A 21,303-nucleotide genomic window follows, 5' to 3' on the forward strand; every position below is an offset into this window, starting at 1 on the left:
CAAAAGCAATTTTTAGAACAAGGTAAAAATATATATACAGAGGGAGAGGTGATGGGGAATGCAGAGGAAAAAGCATTGTCACAGGTGAATATGAAAATTCTAATATGGGGGAAAAAAACTTATATACACTTAGGTTCATAGCAGCATTTTCCACAGTTGCCAAGTCATGGAGCTGGCTAAGTGCTTGGTAGAGGGCGAGTGAGGCATGTGCATATAATAAAAATGTAACCCAAAAGTTCCTGGGCATACAAATGTCTGACAAAATAATAAAAAAATAATAAATTCCTCAAAGAGAGCCCTTATGCCTCAGTTTCTTCATTGGTATACTGGGGGATGAGGAAACTACATTTATCTCTGAGTTTTAAATGTGCTTGCAATGAGGTAATCTGTGAAAAATGCTCAGGAGAGAGCTTGGCACATAGTAGATGTGTTTGTGGTTATGACCCTGCCATTAGCCCTGATTTCATCCTCTGTAGCCTTTGTGGGAGGCAACAGGCTCATCCAGTAACAGGGAGGTGAAAGAGGAAAGAGCAAGATTCCAGGATCACATGACACACAATTATTTCATTACTTTTAACTTGACTAAGGAAGTGTCCGGTTTCCTGGTAAGTTTAGATCTTGCTTGGTGCTCGTGGTTTATACTAGGAAGGGAAAAGGTAGAGAAGGAAGATGAATGGAGACAAGTGTTCAACTGCATGTTGAAGATCTCATTTCATGAACCTTATGACGATGGAACTTAAAATCTTATCAATTTTCTTCTTTCAGTCAGATTTTCCTTTCATTTACCTGTCATATCTAACTTAAAAAAAAAAAAAAAACCCTACACATGTATTTGACCACTCCTGACCTCTACTTAACATAGTTTCACCCAAGTCACCAGCACACAGCCGCCAAGATGGATTTATGGGACATTTACTGGCTACTTCAAAACAATCAGGAAGCAGGCAAGTGGCCTCCAAAGACCAAAAAGTCAATACTTTTCTTTTTGTGGTTGCTGAAGTCCCAGCAGAAGTTATTAACAATGAATATTTTTGCATCTCATTGAGTCGTAAATTGTAAACGCCTCCCCAAATCCCTACTGCTCTCCCACATTTCCCTCCTCTGAGCACAATGTCTAAAAGAGCCAACTACTTAATGAGCTCCGTGTTCCTTTCGCTTCCTATGAGAACAACTCAAACTCTCTGAACCTTATTAGTAACATCATGCTTGCTAGAAAAATAAAGCAGTATAATTTTAACACATAATCCACAGCTAAGTATGTCTAAGATGCTTAGCATTATTGCAATTAGTACTTATTCTAGATAATGAAGTCTTTCTCTAACTCATCCATCCTGCTTTCTGCCTTCCTTCCTTCCAAGAAATAGATGCCATGGGAAAAGATAGGATCAACAAACTTTTTTTTATTTAAATAAACTTTTTCTTTTAGAATAGTTGTAGATTTACATCATTATTGCAAAGATAGTACAAAGGGTCCCCATAAAATTCAAGTCCAGTTTTTTCATATTATTAATATATTTGTATGGGGTATTTCATTTCCACAATTAACGAACCACTGTTGACACACTATTATTAACTAAAGGCCATGCTTTATTCATATTATTTTAGTTTTTCACTAGTAGCCTTTTCTTGTTGGGATCCATGCAGGGTGCAACATTACATTTAAGCAATCCAAACTAAGAATTAGAGAAAGACAAACTTAAAAACTAACCCTTGAAATGTGACTATAGAACTGGAGCATCCAGAAAAGGGAAGAGATAAAGTATGGGGTATGAGGGGGAGGAACCACAATAAACTATGGTGGTGGACAATGGGTGATTGGAGTTGGACACCCTAAGGTGGCAATACCTGATGTAGAGGATCCTAATGTTACCACAATTAAAAGGATACATTAATAAAAAGTAGATATCATGTCTCCTTAGATTCTTCTTGGATGTGACAATTTTTCAGACTTTCCTGTTTTTGATATCTTTTGAGAGTATTGAGGACCACTGGTCAGATATTTTCTTGACTGTTCATCAGTTGGGATTTATCTGATATTTCTTCCTCATGATTAGATTGGGATTATGGGAAAGGAAGACAACAGAGGTGAAATGCCATTCTCATCTCATCATATCAAGGACACCTAGTATCAACATCTCTTATCACAGTTGACATTGACCTTGCTCTTCTGGCTGAGGTAGTGTTTGTCAGATTTTCCACTGTAACACTACCCTTCTATTCCTCCCTCTCCTTACTGTACTCTTTGGAAGCAAGCCACCAGGTGCAATCCATACTCAAGGCTGAAGAGTTATGCTCTACCTTCTTCAGTAGAAGTATCTATATAAATGATCTGGAATTCTTCCATGCAGAAAATTTGTTTGTCTTCTTATTTATACATTCATTTATATCAGAGTAGACTTATGGGTGCTTTCTTTTTTTTTTTAATGTGCCTTCATTTATTTCTTTGCTCAAATCGCCCCAGCTTTGGTCAGCTAGCTCTTGTATCCTTTTGATACATGCTAACATCGTGTTTTGTTTGTGCTTGCTCATATATGCCTCCTTACTTTCTAGGGCTGTGAAGTGCTCAAGAATTATCTTGTATATCTCTTGCTCCACTCCTAAAATCTACTGTTTCTCTAAAAGATTGCGGTTCCTCTTGCTGGAGAACAGAATTAGAAATCAAGATCTGTGTACTAAGTATATTCATGACAACTGGTATGTTAAAGATTCTAGGCCCTCTCAGTTGACAGAGCAAAAAAGATGTATGTGTGTGTACAAACCCATGCATACACCCCTCTCTACAAACATTTCTATATGTAGTATCCATATCTATATAGATTGTAGATATATGTATATATATTATATTATATTGTATTGTATTATATTATATTATACTATATTATACTATACTATATTATATTATATTATATTATATTTATTATATTATTATATTATATTATATTATATTAATCTGTATAAGCTATGGCTCTTACACCTAGATATAGATATATGTAATCATGAGTCTTCACTGATAACTCCAAATTTAATCCACCATCACATGTATCATTCTAGCCTCTTCTTGCCTATCTACAATCTCTTGCTCTTATAGTGAGAAACTTGGCTCCCAACAGCTGCCAGTAATTTACTTAGTTGCTTATGTCCAGTATACATGTATACATATATGTATAGTAGTTTAGAGTTGTTATCCCATACCTTTATAGGGAAATCTTGTCAATTTAAGTAGTGTTTTGTGCAGTTCCTTTCACTTAAGACTAAAAATGAAGACTCTAGAAATGGAGTCTTCCATTGCCTTCCAGCATTACTTAAGTCAGCACCTTTTTCCCGCACCCCCTTCATTAAAGTTGTTTGTAAATTTGTAATGCAATTAGATTATTTTGTCATATTCTGCATACCTCTCTGGAATCCCCCAACATTAGATTAAGGACATTAAGGTTCATTTTTTTGTTGTAAAGTTCTATGGGGTTTGAAAAACAGCTAATGTCTTAAATGCACCAATACAGTATCACACAGGATGGATTTACTGATCAAAGCAATCCCCTGTGCCACACTTATACAACTTAGCACTCAACACTTCAAACTTCTAGCAATAATTGATCCATTTACTGTTTTTATAACTTTTCCTTTTCCAAAACATCATTTAATTGGACCCATACAGTATGTGATCTTTCCAGACTGATTTCTTTCACTGAATAATTTGTGTTTGAGAATCACTTCTATTTTTGTGGCATGATAATTCATTTCATTTCATCACTAAAATTTTATTACATAAATATGCCAAAGTTTGCTTATTCATCGCTTTTGAAAGACATGCGATTGCTTCCAGTTCTGTTGATTATGAATAAAGATGCTACAAGTATTCACGTGCAAGATTTCATGTAACACTGACACAAGCTATGCAAACCTCTGTCGTCAGACATGGTATGGATGGAGGGGAATTGCTCTGAAAAATCAGACTTTCCACTGCTAACTTATGTTATGACCTCCCTTTTTTGTATAATCGTAATATCAAAATATTCTGAGCAACTTTCAGCTTACAATTGGATTGCCTCAGCAGCATAAGGCGCTGCCTGGCCCTGACAAGCAAGCACTGCACCTGGGTGAGAAATTCCTCTGAAGTCAAAAGTGACTTGACAACTGGCTGACCAATAAAAGCAAAAGGACTGTTTCTGCAAAGTCTCTCTCACTGCCGGATGGAGGAAAACCCAAACCTTATCATTCTACTATCTCACCTAGCCTTCTATTCAACTTCTAAAGAATTACTCAGCCTTCCTACTCTCTGGCCTTTAGATGTGGAAATTCATCCAGGTTGCCTGTTTTAAAACTAGCCAGGTTTTTTACCTTCTACACCTCAAAGCAATCCACAAAAGTCTTCTGGCTAGTCTTTCAGGATTCTACTATCTAGTCTTTAGATAAGGAAATTCCCTATGTCTCCTATTCAGAGCAAATTATGCTTTCTACTGTCTAGACCTCAAGGAAACTCACTTAAAACCTTTTAGCAAGTTTCTTCAAAGAACTTTTCAGAAACTTGATTTGCAAGAAATTTCCTCTTCCTGCCTCCCAGGATGTCTCAGGTAGAAAAAACCATCAAGTAATAGATAAGGTTTAAGGGCCTTTATTTTTATCAATCTTCACTATAGTAATATTAGTCTTAAACTTTGTGCACCTATGTACCTGTTTTTAACCTTGCTTGATTTTAGCATGTTATAAGCTCAAGTAAAGGTCAAAAGGACCCCAGACTATTCTTAGAAAAAAGGTGATTTGTGATCTCAACCCCTTTCGTATGCTAATGTCATCCCTCTGCCAGCTTGAAATGTATAAAATAAACCTGAGGCTGAAGGCAGAGCAGAAAGATTGGCACCCAACTCCGACTCCCTTGTCTTCCTTGAGCCTGCTCCTCTCCCCCCTCTTGGAATCTCCGCACGCCGACGCCTTCCCATCTTAGGGTCCTGCCTGTGTTGCCTCCAGACACCTCAAAAGTTGGAGCTGGTCTCCACAAGTTTTCAAATATGCTCTCTCTATTCTATTGTTTTTGTTCCTTTGTCAAAGATGGGTTGATTATATTTGTGTGGGTCTATTTCTGGGACCTCTATTCTGCTTTGTTTGTCTATATCTATTATTTTGCCAATATAAAACTGTCTTGATTACTGTAGATCTATAATCTCAAATAGGGTACTATGAATCCTCCAGAGTTATTCTTTTTCATATTGTTTTGGCTATTCCTGTTCTATTGTTTTACAAAACTTTATAAACTTCTTTGATGGCTATAAAATGGATTGTTGGAATTTTTGATTGGGGTTGTATTGAATCTGTGAATCAAGGTGGGGGCAATTCATATCTTAATACCTTCGTTTTTCATTCCATGAGCAGGCGCTATTATTCCTTTTGTTTAGCTTCCTTGACTTTTTCACCAGTGGTTTATAATTATCCACAGATAGGTCTTATATGTTTTTTATTATACTATTACTAAGCATTTGATGTTTAGGTGCTATTTACAAGGTTTTTTCCTTAGATTTCAAATTCTATTTATTCATTTTTGGTATATAGCAAATCAGTTGATTTTTGTATATTGTTATCTTGTTATAGTTACTATTTCTAGAAGACTTTTGTTAATTCTTTGGGATTTTCTACATAGACAATCTTTTCATCTGTGAGGAGTTTTGTTCCTTCCTAGTCTGTATAACTTATTTTCTCATTTTATTGCATTAATTGAAACAAGGTTGCATAGGAGATGTGACAGAGAATACACAAGCCTTGTTCCTGATTTTAGAGGAGTGTCCAGATTATCAACATCAAGTATGATGTTAGCTATGATTTGTGCAGATATACTTTCTTGAATTGAGGAAGTTCCCCTTTACTAGTAGTTTACTAAGAATTTAAATAATGAACTGGTATTGGATTACATCAATTGCTTTTTCTGTCAGTTGATTAGATGAGATTATTTTTTTTCCTTTATAATGTTTATATGGATTACATTTATTGGGTTTTGAGTGTTGAAACAGTCTTGCAAACCTGTTAACACGTCTTAGTTGTGGTAATTAGGGCCTCTCTGGTGGTACAACACAGCACTATGAAGCTGTCTGAAGCTACTGCAGCACAAGTTCCAACCCCGGCCAGGGAGCTGACCCACAGGCACAGCAGACCTCTGGTGCCTCTCCTGACACTCCCCTCAACAGTGAATTTCAGTCTATCTTCCTGTTCTGCTCCTCACTTTGTCTCTGAATCTACTCACCCCTTGCACCTCTGGCCTGTATCCCAGTTCTTGTATGCATAAATAAATAAATCTTAAAAAAATAAAATTAAAAGTTCTGATTTTTTAAATTCTGGTAATTATTCCTGTACATTGTTGAATTTCACTTGTTTTTAAGGATATTTATTTCTATGTTCATGAAAAATATTGGTCTGTAATTTTTGTTTCTTGTGAAGTCTTTGTTTCGTTTGGTATTAGGTTAATACTTTTTAAAAAGATTTATTTATTTATGCATACAGAATTAGGGTATAAGCCAGAGTTGAAGGGGCTATGAGAGGATTCACCAGAGACAGAGTGGGGAGCAGAACAGGCAGATCAACAATGAGATACACTGCTGAGGGGAGCAGCGGGCGGTTCAGGAGAGGCCTGTGGTACCATGTGGGTCACCTCCGGGGCGGGGATCCAACTCACACTGAAGTGGCTTTAGCTTCTTGTTGTGCTTTAACCCGCTACACCACCAGGGAGGACCCTAGGTTAATATTCTTTTCATAAAAAATATTGAAAGTGTCTCCTCTCCTACTTTCTTAAGAGATTGTGGTGAGCTGGCATCATTTATTCCTCAGATATTTGAATTCACTGGTAGAATTTACTAGTAAAATTCATCAGCACTCAGCTGTTTCTTTTTTGGAAAGTCATTCAGTAAAAATTTCTTCTAGTCACACTTGATAAAGTAAAGCAAAATGAATTTAACTCAAATAATATACCTACACTTATTTAACTTACATTGTAGTTGTTATTTCAACATATAATATAAAAATATTACTGAGGTGGCTTATACTCTTTTTTCTTATACTAAGTTTTAAAAATATGGTGTGTACTTTATACTTAATGCACATCTCAACTTGCACTAGGCATATATCAGGAACTCCCTGCAGCTCATGGCTACATGTCGGACAGTGTAGAGCTCATGTCCAAACCAAAGTTGCACGTACCATTGAGTTTTACTAATATACGTTTTATATTTTCTCAGAATATAAGGGTTGGTGTATAGATATATTACTTTTTAAAGGAAACATTCTGGTGCAAATCCTTAAGAGAAAATCATGCTGCCCACTATCAGAAACTAAGCCTTGACAATGAAAAAGATAAAAGGTGTGATACAATTTCTCATGTAGTAAATGCAAATTAACTTTAGAGAATGTCACAAAATTTTTAAGGGGAAAATAAACCAAGTTGCAAAGTGATAACTGTAAAATTACTCTTTTCTGTGATAAAGTGCCTATAACAGTTTTAAATTCTGAGTCAGTATATTCAGTATATATAAAACCGAAGTCATCAACTAGCAAAGTGATTTGACCTTGTTTGCACTAACTCATTTATTGTTAGTATAAATTTACTACGTGGGCTACTCATCAAATACAGCAGTGATTAGCTCTAGTGAATATACATCCTTGTCTAATATTGGCTCAATGAAGCTATTGTTCCTTTATTATAAAGCTTCCCCATTCCAGATCTCTCTTAGTCCTTATAAAGCCCAAATATTACGGAACCAAAAGAAAGTTGATCAGTAGTTCTAAAGTAATATTTTGGATTAGGCCAATAATGCAAAGATGCTGGCTGCTAGTTCTGGTTCTGGATCCTCAAATTTTGACAACATCCAGCTAAAATCAGGAATGAGCTCCTCATATGTGTTTTACTCACCTTTGTACCCCTGATACCAAGAAGAGCAGAGCGCATTGTGTTTAATAAGTAACAGTTGGATGGATGCATTAATCAATGAACAAATGCATGAGTAAGTAAATAAAAACAAACTTCTGTAGGGATCTACAATCCTCCCGCTTGGCACAGTTTTGATATCAAAAGGCTTTGTCTTTGGTTTCTTCTCATCTCCTTTTTTTTTTTGGTGCCATTATGTCTTCATAAAGTCTAACCTGTGTCCCATGTTATCTTCTAACCCTTTGTGATGGGATTATTATTCAGATTAGACTAGTGGGAAAACAGAGGCTCTGAGAGAAACAAGTAGAAGCTCTGAATGCTAATCTTGGCCCTGACTGTATCCAGACCGATGATTATGGACATTTCTCCTCAGTATTTTTTACTCAGATTAATGTCGTCTGTTCCTACATAGTTTGGACAACTGCCACTCACCAGTTGTATGAATTAGGCAAATTAGTTACCTTCTATTAACCTCAGTTGCCCTATCTATAAAGTCTGAGTAAATACCTGGTGGGTTGTTTTACCTGATGGGCTGATTTACCTGATGGATTGTTATGTTTAAAATGTAAACAGCTCAAATAAGGCTCATAAATCACTTATCAGAATACCTAGCGTGAAAAAAATATTCCATAAACATTAACTGTTAGTATTTTTATTATCTTCCATCTGTCAAATTGTCCTACCTATGCCTAAAATGAATATTGAAATGATAAATAACATGTATTGAACTACCTATCACACCTAATATCTTCATTTTATAAGTGAAGAGACTAAATATGTAAGTAACTTCCCTAAGGTCTCTATTGCCATGTGATGGAGTTAGGATTTGAAAGTGTATCAACTTCTAATTTCAAAGCTTGTGCTCTTCCAGTAAAATTCTAAGTGTGTAACTTCCAAATATTATTTGATTTATAAAAAAATGTGGTGACTAAGGGCCTCCCTAGTGGCACAAGGGATTAAGGCGCAGCAACATGAAGCTGTCTACAGCCACTGCAGCATGAGTTCCATCCCCAGCCAGGGAACTGACCCACATGGCATAGCAGACCTCTCCTGGCCTGCCCTATTTCAGTAGATCTGCCTGTTCTGCTCCCCACTCTGTCTCTGAATTCTCTCACCCTCCCGTACCTTTGGCATAAATAAATAAATCTTTTTTTTAAAGACTTATTTACGCATACAGACCTGGGGTACAGGCCAGAGGTGCGGGAGAGTGAGAGGCTTCACCAGAGACAGAGTGGGGAGCAGAACAGGCAGGTCGACGAAGTACACTGCTGAGGGGAACAGCGGGCGGGTCAGGAGAGGTCTGGCTCGCCATGTGGGTCACCTCTGGGGTGGAGATCGAACTCATGCTGTAGTGGCTTTAGCTTCTTCGTGCTGTGCTTTAACCCACTGTGCCACCAGGGAGGGGCCAAATAAATCTTTTTTTAATGTGGCAATTCAAAAATAAATATCAAAAAAGGCCAACCTGTACATGGCTGTGTGTTCAGTGCTATGAAGGACAAGATAGATGTTGGTATTGCGATCATGTCACTTTGCTTTCAGTTTTCCTCGAGCCTCTTTTCTGATAGGATGTTAGACTCGAGGAGTCACCTCTCTGACTCTCTCATCTTTATAAATTATTCTAAAGAACCACATTTGCTAAATTAGCAGTGCTAACAAAAGCTGATTATCTCATTACAGTGGGTTGTCAGCATCCACACATAGACTTTTTAATTAGCATGATATTATTATTACTAAGTGACCCTTTATGTAACACAATAACAAGCCAGTTAAAAAACATTTGCTGACAACCTACATTAAGTTAGATGGTGTCCAAAAAAACCCACAAAACACCCTCAAAAGCCCACCCATATTTAAGAGTTTGTTTGAAGATTAAAACTTATAGGGGATTCTCCCACTCTGCCATCTGTAGAAAGGTCTGTTCCATGGAATGCCTGCTGTGATACATGTGCTTGATGTATAAGCTAATCTAAAGTATAGTGAGGTATTAGGCTTTCAAAAAAACTCTAAATCAACTGAAAGATCACCATCATTGGCTTATGATTTGGAAAAAAAAGAAACAGTCTGAGAAACTAAGATAACTTACAGAAAGGAATCCAAAACCCTTTCGATAGAAAAAATTTTTGATATTCTTTTTTGTACTAACAAACTTATAATAAGGAGTGTAATCTCCATATCTTTAAAGAGGCATTAGTATAAAATAAAGTGGCAGTTCTTATTGCATTGATTCTTTGTTTTCTCAAGTTCCACATTCTGATGTTCTTAGGAATCAAGAAGTTAAAGATTGATTCACATTGTTTTCACATGAGTCATGAAAGGGCAGTGTGGGCCACAAGCTTTTAGGTAGAAACTACACCTGTCTACTTCACTGCTAGTGTAACTCCAAACTCTGTATTTCAAATTAGTTTGGAAGATTTGTTGCCAAAAAAAAGTTTTTTTTTTGTTTCCATCTGAGAATCTTTCAAAAACCTTATCTTTTTAACTTTACTAAGACTTCTCTTCATCTTGCCCCTCCATTATTACTTACCATTTCGCTCTACCAGACAAGCAGGTATTTACCTATTATTTAGCTTCTTTGGAACCAAAATTCTCTTTAACAGAGATCAATTAGCAGATGGATGACTGAAAGTTTGGGTCATTGATGAAATTCTGCTCAAACTGCTTATGGGCAGAAAATAATCTCTTCATTAATAGATGAGGAGTCACAGACATTATGGGGATTCATGGTCCTCACTTACATCAACAAGTCCACATCCAATTATTCTGAGATGCCAGTGGAGAAGAATCCCACTGATCTAATCCTGTGGACTCAGGGGAAACCACACTTTCCTTTCTACATCTTCTTTGCCCTCATGGTCATATCTTTGGAGCACAGTGGCTTATTGTTCACAGAGCAGACCACACACATAAGCTACCTAAACCCTCTCCCCTACTCTAACTCTGCCCTTTTCCTGCATTATCTGATATTTCTGTTCTACCCACACTTAAAACTTGACCCACTGGACACTCAATGTCTTGTGTAACAGAAAAACAATATCTTGTGTAACAGAAAAACAATTGCAAAGGATCTTGAAAAATTGGGATGATTGAACTGAGTTGGAGAAAGGTGGATGTCATGCAGTAAGAATAAATGTAAGGTCCTCCACTCTGACCCAAACAACTCAACTATGAAGGCTTAGGTGAAGCGTCATAGATTTATAGGATATGTATAGCCAGAGAAGTAGGGATTGATGTCAAAATATATTGAACCAAAGAATGAAATTCATTCTCTTTTGATTTTCATTTTGAGCTCTAAGTTTTTAACGGCTATCAAGATACTTAACTGATATTTAAATCAAATTGGGGTTTGAATTTAAATTGCATTACTTTGGTTTTATTTTGAATTCTTAAATTTTTAAAATTGATTTTATTTATTTATGAATATAAGAGCTGGGGCTCAGGTCAGAGAAGAATCACCAAAGACAGAGTGGGGAGCAGAATAGGCAGACAGACTGAAATACACTGCTGAGGGGAGCAGCGAGTAAGTCAAGAGAGGTCTGACACACCATGTGGTTCACCTCCCTGGCTGGGGATTGAACTTGTGCTACAGTAGCTGCAGATGGCTTCATAGTGCTCTGCTTAACCCTTGCTTCGCCAAGGAGGCCAAAGTTCTTGAAATTTTTAAGGCATAATGAGGGTGGGTGTTAGCAGTATGGGGAAACATATTAAAATTACACCTCGCGTTTGGGTTATATTTTTAGCTTTTCAAAGCATTATTGCATATCTGCCAATTAAATCTTTTTTTAAATTCCAAGAAGCCCATTGAAAGGATAGCAGATTTTGAAAAGGGTGAAATAGGGTTACTGAAAAAGTCAGGTAGTTTATCTTTGCAATGTTAGATGCCTACTTACAGACTTGGAACCCAAATCCTTTGTGATGATTCCATTATCTTTCTTAAAGTGTGACTCTCAGGCCCTCCTTGGTGGCACAAGGGGTTAGGACACAGCACTGAAAGCTAACCACAGCCACTACAGTGTGAGTTCAATCCTGGGCCTGGAGGTGAACCACATGACTTGGCAGGCTTCTCCTATCTCGCCCACTGCTCCCCTCAGCAGTGTACTTCCTGACTGTTCAGCTCCCCACTCTGTCTCTGGTGAATCCTCTCACCGCCCCTGCACCTCTGTCCTGTAACACAGTTCTGTATGCATAAATAAATAAGTCTTTAAAAAAAAGTGTGACTCTCAAAATATTATTGTGAGATTTTTATAGGAAAGAGGAACAAAGCTTAAACAATTTAGGATGTGCTGCATTATGTAATCACTTTAAAGATTTACAATGAAGATGATCATATTAAATGTTTTGAGAACTTTTGTATTAAGGAAACATGTTATCTAAATAATATAAAAACAGTAATTCCAACAGTTAAATGCACACCTATGTTCATTGCAGAACTGTTTACAATAGCCAAGTTAAAGAAGCACTCTAAATGCCCTAAAACATATAAGTGGATAAAACAGATATGTTATATACACACAATGGAACATTACTCAGTTATTTAAAAAAGATGAAACCTTGACTTTTGCAGCAACCTGGATAGAACTGGAGGGGGGTTAGCAAAGTAAAATAAATCAGAAGGACAAAGAAAATTACCAAATGATTTTGCTCATATTTGGGATATAAAGAAACAAAAGCAACTGAATAGATCCTAGGTGAAAACAAACCCACTGACTGAAGAGTTGTGGCCACCGGGCAGAGCAGGGAGGGAGAGTGGGGGTGGGAACAGGATCTATGTGGACGACTGTGGAGGATTATGGGAGCCTTGATGGTGGGTGTGGTGTGGTAACATTTCTAAAGACTTGTGAACCTATGTCCCCTAAATCATAGGCAGTGTTGTAAACTGAGGTTACTCTATAAAAAATAAACGAAAAGAGAGGTATGAGGAAAAGAAGAATCATAGAGTTCAAAGGAAGAATCATAGAGTTCAAAGGAAGAAAAAAAAAACATTGAATTTTTTTTTTAAAGGGAAAAAAAGCAAATAAACCTTTGGAGTGTGACTGCACACCTAAACTAACCAGAGAGGAGAAAAGGTGGAGAACAAAGATAAAGGGGAGGTTCAATGCTCTGTGGTAGAGGGTCATTGGTATTGGGTGGCAGATGTGATGGACATAGAGTTGAAGAGTCATGAATCTGTACTTCTAAAACATATTCAGTGTTGTAAACCAACACTACCTCAATAAAAGTAAATAAATAAATGAAATAAAATAGGAACTGTACTTCCGATCTGCCTCCAAGTGGGTCTGGGAAGGCTTAAAAAAAAAAAAAAGAAAGAAAAAGAAACATCTGTAGCTGTGTCTTAGGAAACACACTAAAAAATATGATTCTAGATTGATGCTGCTTCTCCAATAAGCTAGGTCCAAATTCCATGTCTTCTCTTAAAAGTGGTACCAGAATAAGTTGAAAACTAGAGTGAACTCCAATCTGGACATCAGGAAACACAAGTATTTCTCTTCTTATGCTGAAATTGAGATTTTGCGTGTGTGTGTGAATCTCATTAAATTATGTCATTCAAATCACTCATTATGTAGCAAATGCTAAGAGAACGTTTTAGCACGTTTTAATATGTCAAATTGTACTCGGCATTAGGCCAAGGACAGGGCAAATTTTCTGTGTTTTGAGAGAGCTTGGTGATTTTAGAGATTTGAGGCTAATTGTTTTTATGCAATGTTAAATTGGGACACAGTGATTAGAAATGTTTGTGGAAAAACACTGCCTCTCCCGTAAGGCAAGTTTGTTGCTTGTAAAGGACGCCATACCTTAGTTTTATGCTTTTAGATTTCGTGTTCCTATACATATAAGAGATATGAAATATCTCTTGGCTCTCTGTTAGATACAAGAAAGGGAATTTGTTTTTCTTAGGCATATGATACACTTATGTGTTTAGAGGGTTTAATAAGAGCAAGATTATAATCCATTCCCTTTTGGATGGGAAGCTATCTCCAGTTGATAACACCAGAAGTTTTTCAATCCATTGTGACATGCAAACTGAAGACTCTTCTACTCAGGGGAAGGCCTTGAGGCTTTTCAAAATCACCTCATTGTGGAGTCAGGTTTTTGACCCTGTAGAGTAATCTTAGTGTCTTCCAGAAGAACAAGGGGATAGAAATCCAGGGCAAGTTAAAAATGTGAGGTTTATGCCCTCCCTGGTGGCGCAGCGGGTTAAAGCACAACACTGAGAATCTGGGGCCGCTTCCGCATGACTTCGATTCCCGCCTGCCCCGGAGGTGACCACATGGTGTGGCAGACCTCTCCTGACCCGCCCGCTGCTCCCCTCAGCAGTGTACTTCGTCGATCTGCCTGTTCTGTTCCCCACTCTGTCTCTGGTGAAGCCTCTCACCACCCCTGAGCCTCTGGCCTGTACCCAGTTCTGTATGCACAAATAAATAAATCTTAAAAAAAAAATGTGAGGTTTAGAATACTGTCGCTTCCAATTAGAATGCAAATTCCTTGACTAATTTCCATGGGTGCCACAGTATTTACTACCATCCCAGAGATCAGTTCACCATGCCTTGCCCTAATAGCTGGGGATAGGGAGTTTGGAAGAAGCAACGTGCATTATCACAGAAGAAAAATACATTATCAGCTAGGTGGCCTTCCATTGCATGTCGGAACCCTACACTTTGGATTCCCCAGGAATACGCAAGACTTTTTCTAAACAAACCATGCTAAATAAACCAACCTGCTGAATGTGGGGAAGTTATTTCTATTACAAAACCTCAACCTTTAATTTGGCTCTTATTTTCCTTCCACAGTAGAGAAATATTTCCAAAACCCGAAGTGGTTCTGATTAGTGGTAAAGTGAAAAAGCCTTCAGCTCCAATTAAAATGTGCTTTAAGTCATTTTGTGTGGTAATGGCTGTAGTATAAAAACAAGTTAAATTTCTCTTTATTTTTTGATCATGGATTTGGTTCTTGAATTATTCTATTCACTAGCAAATCCTGGCACAGATTTCTGGGCCGCCTGTGGAGGAGGTGTTCATGGGCTTCCCAATTAACACCCCATTAAGCTGCACACCTGTGGTGGAATTACCCTCAGATCACGATATTGGAGCTTTGAACCCCATGACACCTATATTATTGTCCTGAAAGTCAAACTTAAAATGACACAAAATGATTCCTGTTGTCTTTGCAGAGATGTTTTGTTTCTTTGGTCTCCTGTGGTGCGGTCAAAGCTGAGGTATATGGAGGAGAGCTACTGCGAAGAAATTGATGCAATCATAACTTTATCGAGGTTATAATTTATTTACCATAAATATGACCCATTTTCAAATGTACAATTCAATGCTTGTTAATACAATTACAGAATTGTGTGACCACTACCACAATTCAATTTTGGAACATTTTCATCACCCTAAAAAGATATCTGTACCCATTATTTATCACTCCCCAATTCCCATAGTCAGTCCTAGGCAGCCACTAATCTTCTTTCTATCCCTATGGACTTGCCCTTTCTGGTCATTTCATATAAGTGAATCATACAATGGGTGGTCCTTTGTGTTTAGATTTCTACACTTAGCCTGTTTTCAAGGTCGACCATGTTGTGGCATGTATCAGTACTTCATTTTATTGCCAAATAGTATCCCGTTGTATAGATGCACCACCATTTATCCATTCATCAGCGTGTACACATTTGGGTACACTTTGGATTATAAGAATGCTGATATGGACATTAACCTACAGGACCTTGTGTAGTCGCATTTTATTTTAGACATGCTGAAAGCAGATTAAAACTCAGCTCAGACTCTCATCTTCAGCCAGAACATTATTACTAGTCAAGCTATGGGGAGCTGTGACATTTGCAAAGTAAATGGCAGTTATACGAAAGTGCTGATAATTACAATGCTAGTTAATATAGAAACTTGTATAACTTCCCAAGGATTTTATTAAAATTGGGGGTTTTATGAGAATTTTTATGTTGTGCCTTTTCTATGTTCACTGGCAGCAAGCTTCACTTTTTCCAATGTCTGTAAAGAATGTCAAGGGTTAGAATATTTGCTGGCCTGAGTTTAGAGAACTAGTCTGGGTATAGAGTTCTCTCTGCCTTTTTCCACAACCCCCATATCTGCCATTGGAAACTCTTGTGAAATACTCCTCAGTTTCTTCATCCTCAAAATGGGGATATCTGACTCCCATAAAGACACATGGTAGCTATAAGGTCAAACATTTTCCAGACATTTAAAGCACCTCAAATGAAAAGTAACACACTATATAAGCATAAAGAATTTTAGTTGGCGAAGATGAAAGGAAGGTTTAGTCAGCCTTTTGTTCTTTCTGGAAGCCCTAAAAAATAGATAAAACCACAAGGTTTTGATTTTGTACATTTGAGCTGACAAGAATGTGATATTCATTTCCTCCAAGGTCAAAAATGTTCATGGTTCCCATAATGTCGAGCTCTTGATTGGAGGACAGTTTTTCTGAGCTCCCAAAAGCTATGCAAACTGCATTGTAAAATGAAATCCTTTTACCTTCTCATAGCAGCGCAGCAACCATTTTGATTTAGAATAGAAAAAGTTCTACAGAAGGAAATTAGTCCAATAAACAATTAGCCAGCAAGTCTTCATTAAAGAAACCTAGGGTGTTTCTGGCCTTAAGGTACTTATTCTCCTGATGAAGTTCAAAAGGAATACAGAAACTATGTGTTATTTCGTTTCAGTACCCCAATGTCTATTGACATTCTGGATGGTATCTGGCCTGCTGAAGGTAATTTTGTTAATGGTACAGTTTTGACTCACAGAGAGATAGAAAAATGAGCAAACATTAAAGATGTTATTTAACTCATAATGAGAGAACCAGGCAGGTATTATAACTAATTCAAAAGACATACAAAGAACAGAAACATGTAAATCAGGAATAGACTACACACAGCAGAGATAAGATGACCTTGCCTGTTGAAAGCTCAGAATAGTTGGAAGTGAAGGCATACATTAACTCCATGACTGGGATTTATGGGTAGGTCATTTATAGACAAGTTTTCAAAGAAAGAGCTGGAAATGTCCCTGGTTGTTTTCTAAGTTTGGAATCAGCCTGGTTGTTTTCTAAGTTTAGAATCAGCCGCTAAGAGCACAGATCTACACAGTGTGATTTGAGGGGTTCTAAGCCCTCACCAAAAATATTTCATGGACTCACCAGACTGTTCCAGTGTCTGAATTTCTCAACTCATCATTAATCTGGACGTACAGTATTGAAGGCTGCTGTTCAAATGCAAATGGCATGTGTCTTGAAAGTCATGTAGCTCATTGGTCTTTTAACACCTCTGGTAAAATAAGCTGAAGTTTCCTCAGAACAATAAATTCCAGCTAGAGGGAGTCTCTAGTCACTATGCAACTTTAGATATGGGCCATTTTTGGGGGGGATGCCACAAGATGCTTTCAGATACTCTTCAGGTGTCCTATGTGCATAGACCTGTAGATGGTAGACAGTTTTGCTCTTAACAGTTTCATTGATGAGATGTTGGATGGTATTCTACCTGACTTGGCAATGAGTCCCTTTGAATTTCTCTGTCCTTGGATGTATTTTTGCTTTGATAGACTCAGGAGAAGCAAAGAGAAAGCCAGGAACATGAAAGACTGTTTGACGAAAGGAACTGGCAAAATTTATCTTCCTAGAGGTGGGGTCTCTTCCCAAATTACTATTCAAGAAAGAGAGGAACTGACAGAGGAGAGTACACCTTCCTGAAATTCTGCTTCTCCATTTCACTCCTTTTTTTTTTTTTCCTATTTACTTCCTTAGCATTTTCTATAGTGTTCAACTTTGTGCTGACTCATATAGTTGATGTACAGTTTGGGGGGACATTCTCAATAAATACAAAATTAACCCACCAGTAAACACTATGATAGACTCTTCAGGGTGTGGGTATAACAAGGTGCCCTCAAAATATGTAAATGAAGACGCAAAACATAAGCACATGAAAATATCACTAGAAAACATAATAGCATCAGCATTGTGGAATGTTTGTACTTCAGACATCACCAGATATGACTATTGAATTAAGATCAGGTTTTTAAAAAGTAAAAAAGTAATACATGAGAAATTTTAATTCACTAGATCAGCAATTCCCTAGCTTTATTGCTTATTAAAATCACAAAGAGATTTAAAAAAAACAAATGCCCAATCCCCATCAGCATCCTCACATCTGCTACAGTTAGATTGAGGTAGAGCCCAGGTATTAGTATCTAAAACATTTTTACTGTGAAATAAAACATAAAACTTAAAATTACATAAAGTGAGAATGTGCAGATTTATACAGTATTATTCACTGAAAACCAATGTAACAACACACAAGCCAAGAAATAGAATATTCTCCAGACACAATGAGTTCCCCTCTAAGACTTTAATCCCTACCACAGTCTCCTCATTCCTCCAAAAGTAACCACTATCTTGATATCTTGATCTTTATGATCATCATTTCCTTGCTTTTCATTATAGGTTTATCATATATATATATATATATATATATATATATATATATATACACACACACACATTTGCCATAATGTTAATTATATGTTTGGTTTCTTTCTGAAATTTGTGGAATAGAGGTAAAACTCAGAAAAGTGTGTTCCTGATAACTGGGTATCTATAGATTTTTCATTGCTCACATTTGTCCACACTGAGCCTCGAGCAATTCATTGATTACACATCAGGTTTTCCTATGGCAGCAATGGTTCCCTTGGAGGTTTTGCGACGATAGGCTAAGACTCATTGTCTTTACCTGTCTGTCCAATTTGGGAGCAGTGGATTTAACTGTGACCTTACTTCTCTTACAAATCTAAGGAGAGTTGTTGATTCTTTTTCCTTTTGTTCAACTTTTTACTTATTTTCACATATCACTACATTTATTTTTAAAGATTCAGAGGTTGATTTTCAAATCCCTTATTTTAGTGTTTCTAGACAGACAAATATACAGACAAAAAAGACACGCAGATGATAGATAGATAGATACAGTTATGTGCACATACATATATATATATACTAATAAATGCAGAATTCATTGTGACTATGAATAATTAACAATAAATGAAAGGTTTTTGTGTTTTAAAATTTATTTTAGTTGTTTTGTATAACAATATTTTAACTAATAATAAATGTTCACATTCCCCTTCTTGGCTTCCAAAGCAACTTTTTACTTTTTAAAGGATGAGTGATGATTTTCAACTTTCTTATATGTTAGACCAGAAGTATTTTACACAAATTATGATAGGTCTTTGTATTAGGCTAGCAAAGCTATCTTCATTTCTGAATTTACTAAATGATTTTTTTTCTGAATGAAAGTTGAATTTTATCAAATATCTTTTTAATGGCTCCATAAAATCATATATTTCTTTTTTATCTATTAAGACAGTCTGTTTATTACATTGATATTTATTCTATGGAAAATCATTGTTGCCATCCTGGAGTAAACTATTCGGTTGTACTAAGCAAAATTCTAAGATGTCTTCTGTGACTCCAGCACCCTGTTATCCGTGATGTTATATAATCTCCTATAATGGTGTGTGTGTGTGTGTGTGTGTGTGTGTAAACTGAAACATGCTTCTAACTGATATAACATGGCAAAATAGAAGGATATTTCAGGTGTAATTAAAATCTCTAGTCAGTTGATTTTAAGTTAATCGTAATAGAAGACCTAGATTACACTAGATGAAATTGACCTAATTAGCCTATCTCTTTAAAAGAGGGCCTAGAGGTTAGAGGGATTCTATGGGTGATCTTGATGAAAGAAACCATCATAAATTCCACAGCTGTGAGCTAATGAATTCTGACAGCAATCATGTGAGCTTGGAAGGACCCCAGAACTGGCCAACAACTTCGTTGCTACTTTGTGAAGCCTTAGGCAGGAGTCATTTAGCTGTGTATGAATTTATGACTTACAGAGAAACTGAAATCATAAATGGGTGTTGTTTCAAACCAGTGAACTTTGTGGTTATTTGTTACATAGCAATAGAAAACTAATACATTGGTGTCATTTATATTACTCTTTCATGAGGTTAATAACAGTTGATAAGTTTTGAAAACCTAGATTTATATGTGAAAAGTCTATAAGGTCATTTTTTTTTGTACTATCCTTATCCAAATTTGGTATCAGGGTTTTATTTGATTCATAAAATGAATCCAGTAGTTTTCCTTCTTATGTTCTCTAAACAGATTTATAAGCTAAAGTGTATTCCTCAAGAATTGCTAAAACTTCCCTATATAATCAACTAGCCATGGTGACTTTTGAATAAAACATGTTCAACTTTTAAAAACCAAGGAACATTTGGTTAATTTGTGTCTTCTACTTAGTCATTTGTTATATTTTCTTAGAGATTGTTTATTTCATATAAGTTTCCAAATATATTTCTATATATTTTCCTTATATTACCTTTTAATGTTAGGAAATCCTGTTTGTAGTGTCCTAAATCTTTATTGTTCTTAATCATGCACTTAAGCCTTTTCCTTTTTCCTCAATATTAGCAAAGATACTCAATTTATAGACTTAAAAAAATGGTTTTTAGTTTTATTGATCTAACATATTTTACTTTCTACTTCTTTTTTACTACTTTTGGCCCTTTATTTTGAGTTATTTTTACAGTCTTAGTCTTTTATTTTTTTTTCTTAGGGTTTATTTTTATAAAGTAACATATATCTGAAAAAGTCATTTAGTTGGGCAAATAGGTGGCTTCAAAACAAACAACTCCCCTTTTACTTCCTTCCCATTCATAATACCCCAGAAGTAAACATTTCAACATTTTTAGGTAGTTATTATGATTGATACATGTGTTATAAACATGCTACTTGTGGCTTGTGAAGCTTTAAATGTTTTTTAGTGATTTCACAATACAGATTATTGATATATGTGTTATCTTTCACTGTTAGTTTTCCCCTACTATATATATCTGTATCTTATCCTTCTAGGACAGTTATATGGTTACTTGGGCAAACCATAATCATTTAACTATAGTCAAAACTCATTGCTAATACAATGAGTATACACGTGTGACTTACTGGCCAAGGGTGCAGAGTGGGGTGAGCCGGGAGGGAGTGGCATGGTGAGAGGATTCACCAGAGACAGAGTAGGGAACAGAATAGTGCACTGATTGAAATACACTGATGAGGGGAGCAGCAGGCGAGACAGGGGAGATCTGCTGTGCCATGTGGGCCAGCTCCCTGGTCTGGGATTGAACTTGTGTGCAGTAGCTGCCGATAGCTTCATGAGCTGTGCTTTAACCCCTTGTACTACCAGGAAGGCCTTCTAGGAGTATTCTTTTCTGCATTTCATTTTGTTTTCCTGTAGTGAATGCTTTTTGTTTTGTTTTGTTTTCAAGTGCTTTCTTCTTAAATTCTGCCCCATTGTGTAAATAGTTTCATGATACATTATTATACAGAGAAAT

The sequence above is a fragment of the Condylura cristata genome, unplaced genomic scaffold (assembly GCF_000260355.1).
Source record: "Condylura cristata isolate star-nosed mole 26May11 unplaced genomic scaffold, ConCri1.0 scaffold00027, whole genome shotgun sequence".
Taxonomy (NCBI): Eukaryota; Metazoa; Chordata; class Mammalia; order Eulipotyphla; family Talpidae; genus Condylura; species Condylura cristata.